General features: G+C 46.2%; 3 long non-coding RNA genes across 7 annotated transcripts in view; all 3 read right to left on the minus strand.

Annotated features, from left to right (window-relative positions):
* The window catches only part of LOC116876580, a 29120-nt gene extending 15452 nt beyond the window's left edge, over positions 1-13668 (minus strand). For 3 of the 5 annotated variants that reach the window (XR_004384412.1, XR_004384415.1, XR_004384414.1), the window contains exons 1-3: positions 13522-13668; positions 4457-4599; positions 1315-1436 (exon numbers count right to left, since the gene is read on the minus strand). This is a non-coding gene — a long non-coding RNA (uncharacterized LOC116876580). Of the gene's footprint in view, positions 1-1314; positions 1437-2132; positions 2148-4456; positions 4600-13521 lie in introns of those variants that run through there. The other 2 variants (XR_004384416.1, XR_004384413.1) reach the window with 2 other exon arrangements.
* The window catches only part of LOC116876581, a 57015-nt gene extending 37101 nt beyond the window's left edge, over positions 1-19914 (minus strand). The window contains exon 1 of the long non-coding RNA XR_004384417.1: positions 19623-19914. This is a non-coding gene — a long non-coding RNA (uncharacterized LOC116876581). The remainder of the gene's footprint in view (positions 1-19622) is intronic.
* LOC116876583 lies at positions 14972-16425 on the minus strand. The gene is made up of 3 exons (XR_004384419.1): positions 16354-16425; positions 15746-15877; positions 14972-14991 (listed from the first exon to the last, which is right to left on the minus strand). It is a non-coding gene; the product is annotated as an uncharacterized LOC116876583 (long non-coding RNA).
* Positions 19915-20820: the final 906 nt, after the last annotated feature.

A 20820-nucleotide genomic window follows, 5' to 3' on the forward strand; every position in this document is an offset into this window, starting at 1 on the left:
TCTGCTAGTGCAGCCGGGGGACCATTCCGGGTGGAAGGTGAATGAGACGATGAGAATGGCAGATGAAATTTTCTCCACACTGTCTAGAAGCACAGATCTCTCAATTCAGGGATTAGCAAACTTGCTGTAAATGGCCAGAAAGTATTTTGGCCTTTGCAGGCCAGATGGCCTCTCCTTAAACTATTCAACTCCGCCGTCGTGCTGGTAAAGCAGCCATAGAGAAGACTTACATAAATGAGAGTGGCTGTGTTGCAATAAAACTTTATTTACAAAGACAGGTGGGTAGGCAAAATCTGGCCCTTTTGGCCTAGGCTCTGAAGAGCAAACAAACATTCTTTTTTTCAAGAAGACTAGATTTTTAAAAAAAAAACCCTTTGGACCAATCCAAAACACCTCCACTACATCTTTCCTACCCTGTGCTATGTGCCTTCCTTACTACTGGCAGATTACCTTTTTCTTGGAAGGATTACCTAGCCTCAATGTGCCTGGACCAGAAATAAAAATGTCAGATTTATTCCTGATCAACCCAACCACATGACATGAAGGAGAAACCAAACCTCGGGACCAAGTCAAAAGGGTGTGGGGCCGAGAGGAGGCATTCCTCCAGTGGCTTCTGCTCACATGCACACGTTCTGCCCCTGAATTCTGCTCCAGCTCCTTCCACCACACGATGGTCACTGAGGCACAGGCACCACCGACTGATGGACCGCAAAGACCCCCCTGAGCAAGCACAAGGCTCTGGACAGAGAACAAGGAAGCAACCTGGACTTGCGGGACCTGCAGTCTGTTCGGTCCTGGTTCTGCCACTAACCGGACCCGTCTCGTTTCCTGTGAGTGAGCGTAGCTATACCTGTGCTTGCTCGTTAACAGAGCAGGTGAGGGATCAAATCAGGGAACAGCTACGAAAGGTCTCTGTGTCATGTCACTATCACCAGCCTTGCACATCTCTAAACTGTACTGAAGACACTGTCGCGATGACAATAAAATCTTTGTGATCATCGCTACGGCAGACACAGGGGCTCTGGGGCTCACAATCCCACTGTCAGGGTCTTTCACACGTGCAGAGGACACGTCTACAAGTGTTTTTATCAAAAGCCCTGTTTGTAACAGCAAAGGAAGAGAAGCTAGTTGCCCGTCCTTCACCAGGGCCTGGGTGACATCAAGTACGTGGCTGATGGAAGCAGCACCTGGGGACACGGGCACAAGACTGGCAGTCACCGCATTCCCTCTGAATAAATGTTTAACATTTTCATCCAGACAAGCACCTTCACAAATGAAACAATTCAGGAAAGAAGAGGGCGAATGTTCATTTACCTTTAATCTCCAGAAGGTGGTCTCCATCCCAGTCCCAAGATTTAGAATTTGACAATGACATTCTTTCTACTGTAGAAATGCTTTTATCAGCTGACTGACGCCATGGACTCGAGCAAAATATCCTGAGAGAGACACAGAGACAAGCTATCACTCAATGAGGTCAGAAATCATCCCTGCAGAGCCCGCCCCAGCAGAAGAGCTAAGGAGGATTTTGCTGCTCTTCTTTGGGGTCAGTGATTTATCTGAGGACTTCATGGGAGAAATCAGGACTTTCATTTTCTTCCTTTTTTTTTTTTTGTTTTTTTGTTCTGTTTTGTTTTTAACTTAAAGCTGCTGGAACCAAAGTAAGTACAACCTATTTAATGATTTAATGGTAGAATTAAAGATATGAGAAATAAAATATCCCTTGGGGCACTTGGGTGGCTCACTTGGTTAAGCATCTGCCTTTGGCTCAGGTCAGGATCTCAGGATCCTTGGATTAGGCCCCGATGGGTTCCCTGCTCAGCTGGGAGCCTGCTTTTCCCTACCTGTCTACCCCTCCCGCATATGCTCTACCTCTCCAATAAATAAGTAAAATGTTTAAAAATTAAAATAAAACGTCCCATTATTTTACAAAGGAAAGACAAGTGTTTTACATCAAAACATCAGATCTAAAATGTTCCTCTTTGAAATACGCTTTTTTGTGGCCACGTACAAGACACTTAGGACTCAACTAAAACTCTAAATGCGAGATCATGATGAAATAATATTTTGCGGTCAGAAAATGGGGCAGATAAATGGCAAAGCAAAACAAAATAAAATAAAGCTGTATTTCTTACTATGTTCCCATCATCTCCATCATATGTGGGTAAAAGTTTCTATGTTTACAAATTGGTGTCACAGACCATCTATGGGAGAGGAAGGCACGAGCAAACATTGCCCCCAAAATGGACTTATTCAGCTCCAGGGTGGGGAGAGCTTGAGTAAGGGAGATAGGAAATAAGAGGGGGAAAGGAAGATAAAATCTGTGTTCTAAAGCCTTGCTGCCTAAAGCATAACTATCTTAAGAACGAAATTTGAGTAGCATTTAGAAACATACTGCAATGTGATATAGGAGTTCTATGTCTATTGATTCTCCTAATAAATAATTTGAGCTTGTAATTTACAGGTTATCTTGCATTTCATGTTTCTAGGGAATCATTTTTATTGTATGTTACAGAATATCATCCACAACAGACTGGATATTGAAACAAGAACTTTAAAGATGCTCACCACACCCTATTTGGAAGCACTCTCTTAGTGTGCTGCAGTCTGGAGATACCAGCCCAGGCAGAGGAAGAAGGCAGGCAGGCCGCTGACACGCTGCCTGGGGCACCCAGCTCCCAGGGCTCCAAGGCGGGTTCCTGCCTCTGAAACACTGGTTAGGAAAGCTGCCTCAGGAGCCCGGGACGGAGGCTTCAGACCTCTAGGCAGGCCTGGCTCCCATCTTCCTAAAGCCTGGGTTCACCCTCAGCTCAAAGTAAGATCCATGTCCTTAATTGTCAGAGACCACCCCTTTAAACTTTCTTTGCATTTCTTACAGAATCTAGCCATAGGCTCCATCTTTAGGGCCAGGATTCCCTACAAGCCCAAGGACTGGGGTCATTTGGCCAATTTCTCAATCTGGTTGAGACTGAGTCACCCTCTCATCTCAAATCCTTTCACGGACTTGATAGAAAGGACTTGCAAAGCCTAATAGTGTTACTATCACTTTAAAAAAGACAAAAAAGTAATTCTTTACATGAACAGTTCACAGTCAAAGAGAATATAAATGGCTCTTAATCATATAACAATGATCCTTAACTTCAGCCCCCCAAAAGAGGAATAACATAAAATAAAATTACTGTAAGATACCATTTTTTAGTTATCAGATTAACCACAATGAAAAGGTTCCTAATACACTGTGTTGGTGAGAATGTTGGGAAATGAGCACTTTCATTTTTAATTTTTCTCCTACTGGAGAGAGTGAACACTGGAACTCTCTCTTTGGAACAATGAATCCCTATAACCTCAGGCCTCTGGGATGATGAGGGGATGTTGGGTGGGAGGGAGTCACTTGCCTCTGGCCATGTGAAGCCATTGTGACCTTTCCCCTCAATGTATATCTTGGGAATTAATAAATGTCTTTACCATTTAAACCAAATGGCGGGACTCCTGGTGGCTCTGTCAGTTTAGTGGCCAACTCTTGGTTTTGGCTCAGGTCATGATCTCAGGGTCCTGGCATCCAGCCCAGCATCAGACTTCATCCTCAGTGGGGAGTCTGCTTCAGGATTCTCTCTCCCTCTGCCCTTCCCCAACTACTCTCTCTCACTGAAATAAAGAAACCTTTTTAAAAAAGTAATAAATCAAATGGAGTTGGTCTTCTGTTACAGCCTGAAGGACCTTAAGTGATATCTGAGCACATTACCTCATTTTGATTTCCTTGATCAGTAAGCTGAAAGGGGTAGGGCACATGTAACTGTGTGTGTATGTATGTGTGTGTGGTGTGTGTGTTTTTTAAAAACCTCTAATCTCCTTGGGAAAAAAAAAAAAATGTCTGTTGGACTTTGGAGCCCAGGCTGAAAGGGCCAGATTTCACCTACCCTCCTGTCTTTGTAAATAAAGTTTTATTGCAACACAGCAACTCCCATTTACTTTAAGTCTTTTCTATGGCTGCTTTAACAGCACGACAGCAGAGTTGAGTAGTTCGAGGAGAGGCCATCTGGCCTGCAAAGGCTCAAATACTTTCTGGTCATTTACAGCAAGTTTGCTAATCCCTGAATTGAGAGATCTGTGCTTCTAGACAGTGTGGAGAAAATTTTGTCTGCCAGTCTCATGGTCTCATTCACCTTCCACCCTGGATGTCCTCAGTCTGTACCAGCAGAGGCTTAGGAGTCGGTCACAGGCTTTCTGCTTGCACCATGGTGGGAGCTCATTCTGTATGATCTCGGGCCCAAGACTTTGAGGACAGTTGAAAGCTCTGCCTTGAGGCAGCAGGCAGCAGTAGGGCCCAGGAAAGCCACTACCATCACAGATAAAGAGTCATGGGGTAGTGAACCCCTTTAAGGGACGCTGGCTTCTCTGTGTCTCCCAACTTTTATTTCCACACAACCCAAGGATCAAGGACACAGGGGATGGGTCTCACGTTGGGCAGCCTGTGCCATGGTCGGCCCTGCAGGATCCCCTTTGAATCTGAGGGTTGTCCTTCCTCACAGCTGTTCCTGGCTGCTGTCCAGGAGCGAGGCCCAGTCTTGGGTGTCCTCCACACCTCCTGTGACATGTCAGCTCCTGACGAATAGAGTGTCAAATGGGCTTAGGGATCCCAGAATCAAAAGTGTAAGTGTTACATGCCATAGCCGTTTTGCTCCTTTGCCAAAGCCCAGAAAGAAGATGTCTATTCTTTAGAGGCTCCAGGTGTGCCTCTGGATAGCTTTCCCTCCACAGTAACCCCTTATTCACAATTCTTCTGAGGGTCAAGTATCTGATGCATGGCAAAACCCATTAAAAAAAAAAGATATATTTATTTATTTGAGAGAAAGTGAGGGAGAATGGTCGAGGAGGGCAGAGGCAAAAGGAGACAGTGAATTCAGAAGCAGACTTCCCACCAACCACTGAACCCAACACATGACTTGATCCCACGACCCTGAGATTGTGACCTGAACTAAAATCGAGAGTTGGCCACTCACTCGACTGAGCCACCCAGATGCCCTGAGGGAAAGCTCCTTATAATACAGTCCTACACAAGATATAAGTGTTTAGGCTGTCCTTTGTTTGCTTTCAATAATTCTCATTATCTTCAGGAATTTTAGACTCTCCTTTACCTTTCTTTCCATGAGGTAACATTCTGGAAGGGTGTTGTGGGGTTTCCTAGCAGAAGTTACATCCTCATCAGCCCTAAAAATTTCTTCCCTGTACCCTCACCTGCTCGTCCATGGCCGTATTCTGCACAGTCAGACATGTGTGGCAGCTCTGAGTCTGAAGAGTGGAATGACTGAGCTGTGTCTTCTGATATGCCAGGAAGCAGACCTTTTCTCTGTCCTTTTTTGGCCTTCTCTCTCCCTGCCTGTCCCACAGCAGTAGACACCCCATAAGGAAGCAAATACCTTCAGCTACTCAAGGCAGCAACTCAACACATAGTTGAGTACACACTAAGGGACCCAATTACCTACCAGCCCAGACTGTCAAGGAAATCTGACCCACAAAGTTTTACAAGGGTGAACAGGCTCTGTTGTCTAAAACAGTGCTTTTCAAACAATGAATTGTGACCCACCCATGTATAAAATCAGTGTAATAGTCTGCGAAACCCTGGCTTAGAAAATACAGACAACAATAAAACAGAAAATGTCAGTATGCATCACAACTGTAAGAGTTAAAGATTGTTTTGTGAAGCTGTCGTTGAACTGCATGTTTGGAGTGTAAGTGCCATGAAAACTCAGTTCTTCAACAAACAAAACCAAGTAGACTCTTCAACACAGAAAGCAAACTGATGGTTGCCAGAAGGAAAGGCAGGGGGAGGAACTGGTGAAGAGGATTAAGAGGTACATACTTCCACTTATATAAATAACTCACAATGATGAAAAGTATGTCAAGATAATAATAATGTTGTACTGTGATAGACGGTGGTTATACTTAATGGTGGTGAGCACTGAGAAATATACAGATGTGGCAAATCACTATGTTGCACACCTGAAACTGACATAATATTGTGCAGATCAATGATACTTCAATAAATAAAAGAAAACTGCGTTCTCACTATCAGGGGTTTGAGGATCCCTGTCCTCAAAGGCATCATGTAGTGCCCTCTAGTGGTAAAAGCCAGATCTGCAGTTGAGAAAGAACCACAGACCAGAGACTAGTCCTCAAGCATGGCTGTCAGGTTTGAAGCAACCTTCCAAATGACCTGGTCAAGCCTGACATCCAGAGCAAGAACCTGTCAACAACACCAAGCCACCGCCTGAGCCCTACAAAGAAAGCACTCGCTCCACCGCTGAGCAGCTGTACCTGCTGAAAAGCTGACCAAGCTGCCTTCCTCTAGGAGCCCCTCCCTGGACTTCCTACTGCCCTCTTCTGTACGACACGGAGCAGCTTCTGTATTTGCCCTCAGCTAACACTATTGATCCAGACAAACAATACTTTTGAGTGTCTGCAAAGTACCAGGCATTGGGGATACAGTGGGGAACCCGGGAAGAGACAAAGAGAAGTAAGAGCTTATGCCAGATGAATGGCAACAGCATGGCAGATGGAAGGACCTTCATCAGACAAGATCAAAGGGAAGGCCTCTCTGAAAAGGGGAAGGCTGTGTGGAGTCCCACTGAATTGAAGAAAGCTGTGTAAAAGGTACTCCAGTGCTCTTCCCTGGTACAAACCTATGCTTACTCTAAGAAGGACGAATAGCAGATAGAAATGCTCTGGGCAGGAAGCACCTTGGAATGTTCCAGTAGCAGAAGGCAGGTAGGGAGGCCAAAGAAGAACAGAGAAATTGGAGAAACGTCAGAGATTTCTGGGGTGTTTCTGTGTGTGTTTTAATTTCTCTCTGTTTTAAAACTTTCCTACACTTACCCATATGCCATATTTCATTCTAAGACACCATCAATTATGAGACTAAAAAAAAGAAAGAAGAAACACTTCCAGTTAGTCAGTGTTTTTCCTATTGTTTAGAATTTTAATTTAATTTTAATTTTGTGCTGATGAAAAATTACTTTGAGACTTATTTGAACAGAATGAAAGGGTAAAATGAGTGACACGAGTTGGTTAAATCTTTTATATTTAGGTTTATGATCCTTCCCAAATTTATGTCTCTATGTAGAAAGAGGTAGGGGACGAGGTCCGTTTTGCTTCCCCTTCAATATCCAGTTGACCCAGAATTATTCACTATAAAGATTCCCCTGGGGCACGTGGGTGGTTCAATCCATTGGGAGCATCCCTGGGTCCTGAGATTAAGCCCCACATCTGGCACCCTGCTCAGCGGGGAGTCTGCTTCTCCATCTCCCCCTCCTCCCTGGTCATGATCTCTCACTCTACCTCAAATAAATAAATAAATCTTAAAAAAATTTTAAATGACTTCCCTTTCCCCCATTGAACTGACTTGACACTCTGGGCCAAAATCAATCGACAGTACTTGCTGCAATTGGTCTATTTTGTACTCTCTGTTCTGTTTCATTGATCTATCTTTATCCCAAAGACTTTGATTACTGTGGTTTTAAAATTAGTCTTAAAATTGAGCGGGAATAAGCAGTGTAGGTTCTTCAACTGTATTATTTTAAAGACTTTTTGGCTAACTAGGTCCTTGGTATTTCCATGTACATTTTGGAATCAACTTGGTCATTTTTTCTAAAATAGAGTAAAAAGAAGGCTAGGATTTTGCCTGGGATTGCATTGTGTGCATGAATATATCATGGAAAACAGAAATTTCAACACCGTTGTATCTTCTAATGCATAAACAAAACATACCCCCCCCTTTATTTCAGTCTTCTTGAACTCCTCTCAACAATGTTTTTTTTGTGTTCTGTGTAAAGGTATTTCATGTTTATCATGATACTTATTCCTAGCCTGTTTGCTTTCCTGTTGTTTTTGTTTTGTAAGTAGGCTCCATGCCCAGCATGGAGCCCAGTATAGAGCCCAAAGCAGGGCATGAACTCACAATCCTGAGTTCAAGACCTGAGCTGAGATCAAAAGTCAGATGAGTCATCAACTGAGCCACCCAGTCACCCCAACCAGTTTATGTCTTAGATGCTACTGTAAAATATTTTAAAATTTTCATTCCTCTATCCATGTACATTTATCATGCATCTGTCTGACAAAGAATTCCTATCCAGAATACGTAATAAACTCCAACAAGTCAAAACCAAAAACAACACTGACAACAACAATGGGCAAAAGACGGACAGACAGTCCCCAAAAGATGTAGGAATGCCCACTACACACACGAAAAGGTGCCTAACTCAGATCATTCATCACCAGGGAAATGCAATGTGAAACCATAATGAGATGCTATTTCACCCTCACAGACAACACAGAATGTTAACGAGGATGCTGAGCAACTGGAATGTCACTATATTGCTGGTGGGAAGTGTAAACTGATCAATCACTTTGGAAACTAGGCTAGTACTTCAATATATCCCCACCCTGTGACTAAGCAATCCCACTAACAATTTCAAGAGAAATTTAAGACTTCTGTAAGAAAGTTTATTGTAGCCTATTCACAATGACCAAAAACTTGGATACAACGAAATGTCTAATCATCAGATGAACAGATGAACAAATCAAGGTTTAAACACACTACATAGAAAGGAGGATACTACACTGAGGAAGACTCTTTCCTTGACCAAACTCTAGCCAGACTGCTCTGAGCCCTCTTTTCAAACCTGGCTTATCATATTCAAACTTGAACAAACATTAACATAGTTTCTAACAGCACTAGGTCCCAACCCTGCGACAACACCAGTCCCCCTTAGTGCCTGCCTGAGGGAAAAACTCAAGGCATCTGCTGTTTGTTCAATCAACACTGAAAAGTCGAGCCCTTGTCTCCCAGTGAGCAAATATAGGCAGTTTCATATGGACCAATACCTATTCTACTTTTTGTCATCTGTTCCTCCCCTGACTTTACTCATCCCTGGCCTTACTTTTTCATTCTCTCTTTAAAATGCCCTCTGTACAAATCGAGGTGGGGTTTCTTTTGAGGACCCCATTTCGTAGAAGCTTCCCCCCTGAAACCCATCTCACTGGAAAACTCAAACACACATGCAAAAATGTTCATCACAGCCCTATCTTAATAACAAATACACAGACACCAAAATGACAAACATAAATATTGTCACATACAGTACAATCACATTGAGGAATACCACTGAGACAATAAAAAATAAATGAGGCAAAAAATTATATGCCGAGATTATTCAAATTAGGTTACAGAGTGGGGGAAATGTACCCACTTTTGTTATTTGAAAAGTTAATCCTGAAGGGGCACCTTCCTTGCTCAGTTGGAGCATGTGATTCTTGATCTGAGGCTTAGGAGAGCCAGCCTAAGTTAGGTACAGAGATTCCTTAAAAATATAATCTTAAAAAAAATTAACCATATAAGAAAAATAATTAGTACTATAGATCTGAGACCATTGATTTTCACAGGTATTTTCTAAAATTTAATTTGTTCCATTTGAGAAAAAAATGGGGGGAGGGGCGCGAAAATCCAGAAAAGCCATGATTTATTTGACTTTCTTCATGGGCAAGTTTGGCAAATAATTTATCCTCCAAAGAATGAGAACATTCTCATTCTTTTTTTATTTTATTTTATTTTTATTTATTTGACAGAGAGAGAGAGAGAGAGAGATCACAAGTAGGCAGAGAGGCAGGCAGAGAGAGAGGGGGAAGCAGGCTCCCTGCTGAGCAGCAGGACCCGGGGATCATGACCTGAGCAGAAGACAGAGGCTTAACCCACTAAACCACCCAGGAACCTGAGAATATTCTCATTCTAAAGTGACACGTCTTCTCTGGAGAGGGAAAACAGCCGCCCCCACCTTCAGAACATCTCAGATCAAAATCTCAACCCTGCTTTCTGGGCTGAGCTGTGTAGATGCCAACACTGTGCTGCAAAGGCCTAGGCTGTCCGGAAAATGCTGCCTCTCCCAAGAGGTGATCCTGTGACCCACTTGCACGTCAAGGGGGGTGATTTTCAATGTGGCTGACATCAGATTAACTTTTGGAATTCTCAAAATGGAATTCAGTCTTACAGCCCCTGGCCTGCTTTCTAAAACACACAGACCACTAAAAACCAGTGAAACAGAACATGGCAATTTGGAGACCTCATCAGGGAACAGAACCTTGAGCATCTACATTCAGTTCCTCATCACTCTGGTGGCTGAGAAGTACTTACTGGGGTCTACAGGGCATGAGGCACTGAGACACACATGGTCCCTCCAGGCACCATTATTCCCATGGGGTAGACAATCATTAAACCAGATGTCTGTGTTGCAACGGGACTGACTGCCACATGCACAGAGAAGAGATAGTGAGCTGGACCGTGTCTGCAGGTGTCAGGGGCCTCCGGAAGGAGCCACATCCAACATGAGCTGGAAGAGCCAGAAGGCTGGGCACCTTCTTGACTCATGGGCCTCCCCCCCATCCGATCTGTCAGCACATCCCATCAGCTCTTCCTTCAACATGTACCCAGACTCGGGTCGATCAGCAGCACTTCCACACCTACCAACCACCCTGATCTAACCCAACAGCATCTCTTCTCTTTGAATATTCCAGTAGCCTCCTACTGATCTCCCTGTTTCCACCCCCACTGTTCTCAACAGAGAAGCTGAAGTGATCCCAATAAAACCCAAGTCAGGTCACTTCATTCTTCACTTCAAAATCCCCCTGTCAGTGGCTCCCACCCCAGGTCTCTAACACCCCCTTCTCCCTCACTCTGGCCTTGTCATTCCTGGAACAAGTCAGCCCAGCTTTCTCCATGGAGGCCTTCCTACTCCCCCTTCCCCCTGCCAGGGACACTGTGCCCACAGACATGCACAGGGCTCACTCCCTCACCTCCTGCAAGGCTCTCCCCATCTTTGTCCTCAGGGGGCCTTCCCTGGCCATCCCAGCTCAGATGACAGCCCCTTCCAACCCTCCTACAGCATCCAACTGACATACCTGATTCCTTGCCTCTCTGTCTCCTGGCTGCTTTTCTCCCTGGAAGAAAGGTTCGCTAACTGCTCCACCCTGGTCTGTTTGGGTCATGTCTGGAACCACAAGAGAACCAAGCCTTGGGCAACTGAGCCAGTATTCAGTAAAGAATGTGGAGTGACTGCATTCATCTGAGGGGAGATGAGAGCTCATGAGGTGAGGGGGGTGGGGGAGAAAGCATCTCGGGCAGAGGGAGCGGCTGAAATGCCCCAAGGCCAGCAGGCACAGGGCACATTGGAAGGACTGACCAGATATTGTAAGGCAGAGAAGGCAAGTGGGAAACAAGATGGAAGAAGGGGGACAGAGCAGCCATGCAGATACAGAAGGAAAGTTTGCATCCATCTCCAATGGCAAAAAGAAGTCAGGAAACTAGGCAGTGACATAATTGAATGGGCCTTCCTGAAAGCTCTGGCATCCAGGGAGATAGGGACCTGGGGGAGATTGAAGAGTCTGGAAGCTCACTAAGCACACTAGGGCCATGGCTCTGAGCACAGATGATCTTAACTGGGACAAAAAGGGCAGAAGCAAAGATGGAGAAAAGGAGGTAGATTCCAGGAATATTTAGCAGATAAAACCACAGGTCTGGGTGAATGATCAAATAAGGGGGAAATAAAGTAAAAGCAGAGTTCTGAGATTACTCCTCCCTTTTGCACATGGGAGAGGAAGGACACAGTAGCCCCATTCAGAGTTGGGGGATTGGGGTGGCAAGAGGGAAAATACAGGAAGCGGATCTTGAGCACAGTTTTAGAAAGAATGGATCTGCAATAATTCTGAGACATCAAAAAGCAGACTTCCAGTCAGTAGCGGAAAACCCATGGTACTGTGAGAGGACCACGAAAAGCAAAGTGAGTCACGCCATGCAATGCAGAGTCTCACCTTGTTGCCGATGATGAATCAAAAGGTTTCCAGTAACAGAAGATGTGGGATTCCAAAAAAGATCACCCTGGCCAGAGCAGGAGCATGTGGTTGGGAGAAGGAGCTGGACGAGAAGCAGGTAGGACGAGAAGGGTGTGTTGCAACAGAGCAGGCAGGAGAAGGGACCTGAGCCAGGGGTGTGGCCACAGGGAAGGAAAAGGGAACAGACTTGCCCTCTGTCACCAGTGCAGCTCCCACGCAGCTCCTGGGGATGGTCGAAAACCCAGAGCACATCACCTACCCCACTTGAAACCCATCGGTCCTCCCACATTTCACTCTCTGACAGCCTCTCCAGAACACTCTCTTGCTACCTGCTCCCCAACACAACGTCAGGTGCCGCTGACACAGCCCTGGGCTTCAGTGTCCAGGCTAGTTCTCCTGTCTGGCAAACACCTGTTTGTCTTTTGAAGACTTCCCTCCTCCACTGGGCAAGAAGGAAGAGCAGTGCTGACATCGAGGAGGTGGCCTGGCACCATGAGCAAGGCTGCATGGCTGGTAGCGCACAGAGAGGCATGTGGTTCCCCTGTTGGACACAAACGACCTCGCAGAACAGCAGCACAAGGTGACCTGACCACAGTGAGGAAGGGAGACAAAATAGGCCCACTTCCTCTCTTGTCCAAACACACAAAACCAGGCAGTCGTGCCCACCACAAAATACCAATCATCTTCTTTCCTGGCTCATACTAGTGAGTGCCTTCCTTCTGAATGACACTGTTCACACTACTCACACCTCCTTCTAGAAAAGACTGATAGAGCTAGCTAATCCCAGAACTATCTTACTGATCAGCCTCACAGCTTGCATGATGTGTAATGAACCCACTATGTTTAAGGACAGGTGTGCTCCCAGTGGCCTCTGGGGAGGACACTGACCCGTCACGGGGGGAAAGAACTGTTCCCTTTCTCAGAGGGACATTCATGAAGTTCCAGTCTGAAGGGTTTCCATCTTCTCTGTGAAGCAGGACCCATCCCATCGCCCATGTTATACAGAGAATGAAAGTCCCACTACAAAGTACACTCAACAATTTCTGTTGAACGAACTACACTCCAGCCTCGTGCTTGCCAATATGTGACACACATCTGTGCTCACAACGCTGCCCCCACTACACCCCTGAGAATGTAGACTCCAGTGGCCTCCACGCAAGGGCTCTGGAAAGTACTGGTTCTGTCCACCAATATCACGCGGTCCCAGGCCCGCACTCCCTCCGAACCCCCCCGGCCTTGTTTGGCCTGATCTCAGGTGCAGGATGGGGATCCTGACAACCCCCAGTGGAATGTAATCTACTCAAGAGGGAGAACCCGAACTTCTCCCCCGTCAAGACGACACTTACTCGGTTCACGTTGGTCTTCCACCAAGACCTTAGCCCCAAGAAGGCCCACACCCCGTCTGCCTGGTTCGGGTCGCATCCCCAGTCCCGCTATCCCCAGGCCCCGCGCACAGCACAGGTGAGATAATTAGCGGCTCCGTTAATGAAGCCCGGCTCTGGGCTCTTCACAGGTTGGAAATGAGGAATGCACGAGGTGACAGCTACCTTTTGGCGAACGAGCGTGCTCCTGAGACACAGGCCCGCCTCCCACCGAGGCCCCAACCCCGTGGGGGCACCGGCCCCTGACCCCGCGCCCCGCAGGTACCTCTTGCACATAGAAGCATCTTCACAAATGCCGCGCACTCCCTCGTTGTCTGTGTCTGTCGAGGCGGAAGAACATGAGGTGAAAGCGGACGTCCTCCAGCTAGTGGCCATGGGCGTGGAGGTTCCGGGATGCTGTGTCCACTGGGGACATGGACCCGGGGTTCCACAGAAGCCGAAGGGAAGCGCCAGCCTCTGAGACGCAGCTGAGAAGAGCTGGTTCCATGGCGCTCAACCAAATTGGCTCAGCGACCCCCTGCCCCTTGTCAGCTCGCATAACAACACCCCGGCTCATTGGTGCCTCTGCCAAGACGCTCATTGGATAATTTCTCCTCCCCTCTGCTGGCGGAAGGACTCATTGAATAGAAAAGATGTGGCCCAGCCCACACAACCCGGAAGCTCTGGTGGAGGGGGTGAGCGGGCTGTGGAGTAAACAGAAAGGGACTCTATGGAGCACCGTAATGCTTTCTGGGAGTTGTAGTCACGGGTGCGTGGGAAGTGCGCTAGGTTTTTTCTTGCTGTTCAGATCATTTTCTGTCATTCCTAGGGGGAAAGAGCTACAAGATCCTCAGCTTTGGGGCGAAGCACAGAGAATCCAGCCAGGGGAAACAAGTTGGTTGGGGTTCAGTCTCAACCACTGAGCAAATGTTCATGGAGCGCTGACTGTGGGCCAGGAGTTCTGCTAAGTAAGGGCTTTGCGCACATAACCTTTTCAAATGTGGACAAGGAATGTGTGGAAAAGTGGTACAATGCAAAATCGTGCGAACATGAACGCGAACTACAACTGCCAGTTACAAGCATCAATGGCTGAAGTTAAGGAACATACTATTGAGTGAAGGAAGGGAACAGAACATTTTTATAAAGTTCAAACCAAGGAAAACGAATGTTCAGAGAAGTGCGCCTATATGATAAAATACTATACAGAAGAAGAAAGGAATGGGGGAGGGGAAACAAGAATCACCACATTTGTGACCTGTAGGGAGGGGATGGGTAGAATCCTGGGGGGGAAGGATTACGACACATTTCAATCATTTTTCAAGTTCTGGTGGTTCACCTGTGTTTCATTATTATGCATATTTAAGATGGTCCTTACATATATTTTGTACTGGACTTCTTAGAAAACATCTTTATTTACCTAATGATCACCTCATATAGGCTGACAATGATGCTAATGGGAAGGCTAATGGAGTCTGGAGCACTGGATGCTCAGTTAGGGGTGACCTCAGTTTGCAGTGTGGGAGCTAATGGGAAAATCCCCAGATCCTGTGGAAATGATGGATCAGAAGTACCTTGACTCAGAAAAATGAAAGAAACTGTCATCCAGCGCTTGGAGATTGCATCATGAGCTGGGCACAAACTACCCCTCCTTTCCCATTACCATCTGGTAGGACCTCAGTCAAACCAACATCTTCCTTCTCTGCTGCTGCTGTTTTCTGAGTCTGGCGCCTGTGATTTCATCACAAGCTTTAAATGGCTATAGTCAGGTGGAAAGCCTGCTATCCCCCATAGAATTTTTTTGCACCCTTTATAAAAACTCAGTTGGTATATTTATGGAAACTATTTCTGGGTTCTTTGTTCTGTTCTATTGATTTATGTTTCTGTCCTACAAATACCACAGTCTTCCTTATTATAACTATCTAATAAGTTTTGAAACTGGGTAGAATGAATGTCCCCACTTAATTACTCTTTTTCAAAACTGTTTTTGAAGGTACTCTAATTCTGTCTTTTTTTTAAGATTTTTATTTATTTATTTGACAGACAGAGATCACAAATAGGCAGAGAGGCAGGCAGAGAGGGAGGAAGCAGGCTCCCTGCTGAGCAGAGAGCCCAATCTGGGGCTCCATCCCAGGACCCTGAGATCATGACCTGAGCTGAAGACAGAGGCTTAACCCACTGAGCCACCCAGGTGCCCTCTTCTGTCTTTCCACATACATTTTAATATATTTCTGTCTTTACAAAAAAAAAAAACAACAAAAAAAACCTCTGTCAATCTGGGGAGAATGAAGATCATTATTATACATAGACTTCCAATTCACAAACATGGCGTATCTCTCCATTTATTTATATCTTTGATTTCCTATATCAATGCTAAATAGCTTTCAGCATGTGACTCCTGGACATGCACTGTTAGATTTATCCCAAAGTAGTTTCTTTGTACGAGTAATTGTGAATGTGTATTTGATTGTGGAGCCCACATATTCATTGCTACATATAGCAACACAACGTACCTTTATGTGTTTACCCTGTATACTGTTTCACTGTGAAATTCCATTATTAGTTCTAAGAAGAATTACTTTGTCATACCCTCTTGTGGCATAAGGCCTGAAATTAAGATTCCATATTAAGGGCTGTCTTGACACCTGGAAAATCAAGGAGGGACTCAAATGGCATCATGCATGTTCTCCTCTCACTCTTCCCTCACAGGGAAGGTCTCTTAACCAAATACCCTTCTCATCACAGGAACTAGATATAGAGCCTATTGGTTTTTGGGGAGCAGGGTTCAGTTCCCTAGAAGCCCACTGAATTTTTCAAGGTAGCCACTCACACCCTCCCATGGGAACCAGGACTTGCCACACCCTCTTGTCTCAACCAAGTCTTGCCTTCCAAGGCCCTGCTGGTTCTCTCTGTTCCCAAGCGCAATCCAATCTCTGTGCAGTCCTGCACAGTGTGGTATCCTCCTCCCCTGAAGTGTGAGTATATGCAACTAGTAAACTGTTGTTAATCACATGTGTCGGATGTCAGGGGATCCCAAGTCTGGAGCAAGAATCTCTCTCTCATCAGGGACCTCAGGAGAAGGTGATTAAAACAAGTGGCATCACAAACAGGGTGGCCCCACGTTAAATGAGGACACGGGGTCAGCTTGACCTGCTCCTTCACTAACTAACTGGCTTCAGAGGTGACAATCATGATCTGGGATGGACCAGGCAATCCCTGGCCAGCTCGTGTGTTGGCTCATGTTCTGTTATCTCACATGGAGGTCGCCACCCATTTCCAAACTAATGTCCCATCCTTGACAACAAGATGAGAATGAATGAGAATTGACTGTATCTAGGAGGGAGGTGTCACCTATGTGACCTGCATGTGGCCTGTATTGGTCTCCAAGGCTCCCCCTGAGGTTGACAACCGCAGGACATGCTGACTGGTGTGCTTGAGTTCCAGGGACTGGGTGTTGGGCCAGTGCTTGGGGCTGACTTGCAGATCCTAAGGGGGAAAGCACACCCCAAACACAGTCCTGGGGGTGACCGTCTGTGTTATGGGTGGGAAGGAGGGAGGCCCTGACCCCAGGGAAATGTAAGAATGGCTCCCTGGCTGCCACCTGAGTCACCATGGTTCAGGCAATGGGAGTGGCCTTGCCTATCTCCCGAGCTGCTGCTGCTCTCTCTGTTACCATGTGTCTTCCTGAGCACTCAGGGTTTTGAGGTGCACATCCATGGCAGCCCAGGGCCCACGAGCTGATGAAAAAACAGGAAAGTGAAGGGAGGGACGTTTGGTGTTCTACTTCTCTCCAAGTGCCAAACCCCTCACCAGCACACTTGGCTTTCTCTTAATGTTGTTGCTCCCCAGCTTGTCATAGGACTCAACTGGTGATCCAGATGCTTGAGGTTCCCAACGCAGCCATGGACAAAATGATCATCCTAGCACAAAAATGATGATGATGATGATGATGATGATGATGATGCAGAGAAAGATGAGCAGGGTAAAAAGACACTCCTCCCCCAACAAGTATATCCAGGAAGAAACAAGTCAGGAAAAAAAAAAAAAAAAGGTGGAATGAAAGAAAGAAAACTTGGATACAGGAGGAAAAACCCTACCCTAACCCAGATTAATTCAACATAGGTTCACAATTTGGCCCAACGGAAATCCAAAATTTATTAAAATTTATATGGCAAAGGATAAAAGGAGGCCGACTGGCTTTTGTGCCTCTACAATATAGGTTCTGAATTAACTTTAATGTCTGCTAAGCAGCACTAGTTGGCTAACCTTCTTAGCTTTAATACAAGGGCTCAAATTATGGTTATACCTGGTAGAGTGACCATATTTTGCAGCTTCTGTATTTAGTGGTTTGACATCTCAGGCCTTGCTGACATTGGAGGGACTGTCTCTGGCAGGTCTGGCTGATTTCCAGAGATGAACAACAGCTTGCCTGACAGCAAACCTTTCACAGGTAAACCAGCCAATTCAGAGACTTTACCCCCAACCACCTCCTCTAAGACACTCTTATACTCTGGGCCACTATCCCTTGCCCTGATCATCCCAGGTGCAGGGACAGACTACCCCCGACACCACTGTGTCCCAGAACCCACTGAAATGACACAAACAAGGCAGTCTTAAACTTGCTTACCCAGACTCACGTGCCCCTTCCCATGGAAACCACAATAAAGGGTCTTGCCCACATTGTCTCTTCACTCCCTCTTTCTCCTGACTGACCCTGGTGCTTCCCTGGGCAGCCCTCCATGGCAATCGGGACCTCCTTTCTTGGGATCTGTGCGTCTAAACAGCTTCTTCCATTGTGAGAGTTATTTGTACATCTGCCTGTCTTACCATACCTGATTAAAATAAACTCCGGTCCCTTTAAAACATCTGAGACACCTGGGGGGGCTCAGTGGGTTAAACTTTTGGCTCAGGTCATAATCTCAGGGTCACAGGCTTTAGCCCCATGTTCAGTTCTGTTCTCATGGTGAATCCCCTTGGAATTCTCTCTCCCTCCATCCCTGCCCCCACTAGTTCTTGCTGTCCTTCTATGTTTCTCTTTAAAATAAATAAAATCTTAAAAAGAAAAAAAAAAAACACCCGGGATCCCACCAGATTTAACGATGGTGAATATTTTATTATTATAGATTCCTCTTTCAACATCCTCTCAGTCACATGTGTCTTGACCTAGAAGGAGACACGATTTACCTTGTTATGCACAGGGCACCCAAACCGCTCTGCTATCACAGGGAATCATTCTTTGGGGGAGGATCTCACTGCACCCATTTTTCTCCAGGTGTGACATCATATTTATGACATCCTACTGTGAGGACATTTGTTTGACACACTTATTAAGGACATACAACTCCAAGGCCCTGGGTGGCTATGATCATTAAGTGTCTGCCTTCGGCTCAAGTCCTGATTTCAGGGTCCTGGAAAAAAGCCCTGCATTGGGCACCCTGTTCAGCAGGAAGTCTCCTTCTCCCTCTCCCTCTGCCCTTACCAACCCCTTGTGTATTCTTTCTCTCAAGTAACTAAATAAAAATTTTTAAAAAGATTTTTTAATTATTTATGTGTCAGAGAGAGCAGGAGCACAGAGAGCTGCAGGCAGAACAGGCAGAGCAAGAAGCAGCCTCCCCGCCAAGCAAGGAGCCTGAAGCGGAACTTGATCCCAGGATTCTGGGATCATGACCGGAGCCAAAGTCAGACACCCAACCAACTGAGCCACCCAGGCATCCCTAAATCAAAATTTTTTTTAGGAAAAAGGGACATGGAAGTCCAACATCGTTCAGTACTTTTTGGGTTCTGGAGGTGACATATTGCTTCTTTAGCTGTTACTTCTCAATGAGTCCACTTTGGTGGGTCTCTCCTCAACAAAAGGCTCTAGGATCTGTGCAAGCAAAAATTAACTGTTGGGGGTGACTGGGTGGCTCAGTTGGTGAAGCATCTGCCTTTGTCTCAGGTCCTGATCTCAGGATCCTGAGATCAAGCCTGGCAGGGGGTTCCCTGCTCGGTGGGGAGCCTGCTTCTCCCTCTCCCTTTCACCCCCTCAAACAGCCAGAGCTCTCTCTTAACTACATAAATAAAAGCTTTTAAAAAAAAAATCACCTGTTAGTGCCCAGGTGAAAAGGCTTTAGCAGCCTCCTCTCCTGCTTCCTGGAGTCCCTGGACCACCCATGCTATCTGTCAATTGTCCATGGGCTTCCAATGCAAGAAACAGCCCTCCTTGGCCCTGGTTAGAGACCATGAAAGCAGCAATTGCTGGCCAAGCTCTGGGCTCTTTTGGAAACAGAGTCCCTCACAGACTCTGAGCCTTCCTGTCTATTATTCTCTGGGTTATGGCACCCCCACCAGCTTCATAGAGTCACCAAGGCCCACTTGCTACAGGCTGAAGCCAAAGTCTGCATATCCTACCTGCAGGTGGAGGTGGCGGCTTCTGTCCACAGTGCGTTGCCAGATTCCATGGTGCTGGAGGACGTCAGCTCTTCCTCCTACCCGTTGGCCACCCAGGGATTTCCATGGGATCAACTGCATGAACATCAATGGGAGTTATTACATTTTGATTTTGATGATCATGTCTCCCTCCTGGTCACGTTACAACTTCACTTCCTTGAGAAGCATCTGTCCTATGCCTTAAAAGTCTCAGTCCCAGGTTAAAATTGATGTCCAAACATCAGAGTCCACTGTGATGGAAAGATGAGATTAAGATTCAATAGGCAGTGTTGTTTTGGCATTGGGTAATGTCAGAGGGCTGCAAATAGCCCCATTTCCGGTTCCCTTTGCCCTCTGCTCCCATGGATCAGATCCTCTGGCTAACAAGCCCTCCTTAGCACAGGGACCAGGCACAGTTTCTCCCCAAGTAAGCTCCAGTTCCCTGACAGCCTGTGGAATGATCCAGCAAGCCAATCAGTCCCTCCTGCAGGAAGTAGGGCTCACCTTCGCTCTCCTGTTATTACATAGTCTGCACCCACAGCCCTTGTTCATTCTGTTCCCAAGTGCAATGTCCCCCTGTGGCCCTTCATGGTGTGTGTGTCCTCCTTCCCTGGGCCATGAGGATTGGTTGGTAATAAATTACGGTGGAGCTCAGCTGTGCAGCATCTGGACATCCCATAACTTTAGGGTGGGAATCACTCCCTTCACCAATTGGTGAAGAAGAGAAGAATGAAATCTTTCTCACTTGTACCTTTGTCAAGGCACAGTGATGAGGCTCATGGGCTTGAAGTTATTTGGATAATAATCTATTGGGGGCTTGCAAGAATTCACCTGGGGCTAAACGGCAGTCTTTATGTGACTGATGAAGAGGAAGGAAGGCTGCAAAGGCAAGGGCTTGGATGGTCTCTTAAAGGTCAAACTCCAGGCAGTGGGAACCCTCCAATAATTACAGCAGGGAAGGAACATCACATTTTCATCTCAGTTCACCCTGACAGTGTGCAGAATGGATTCAAGGGAGGCCAAGAGTGGAACCAGCAAGATCAGTAGGCAGTCTACTGCACCAGACTGAGACAGCAGTGGGTGAATCAGAGCACTGACAACAGGAAGTCAGGGAAGGAATTACCGTATTTGGCAGGCTGAAGATATAGCAGAATGGAAAATTAATGGAATGGGGTCCTTA

Source organism: Lontra canadensis, unplaced genomic scaffold, assembly GCF_010015895.1.
Source record: "Lontra canadensis isolate GAN:19392208 unplaced genomic scaffold, GSC_riverotter_1.0 scaffold45, whole genome shotgun sequence".
In the NCBI taxonomy this organism is placed as follows: Eukaryota; Metazoa; Chordata; class Mammalia; order Carnivora; family Mustelidae; genus Lontra; species Lontra canadensis.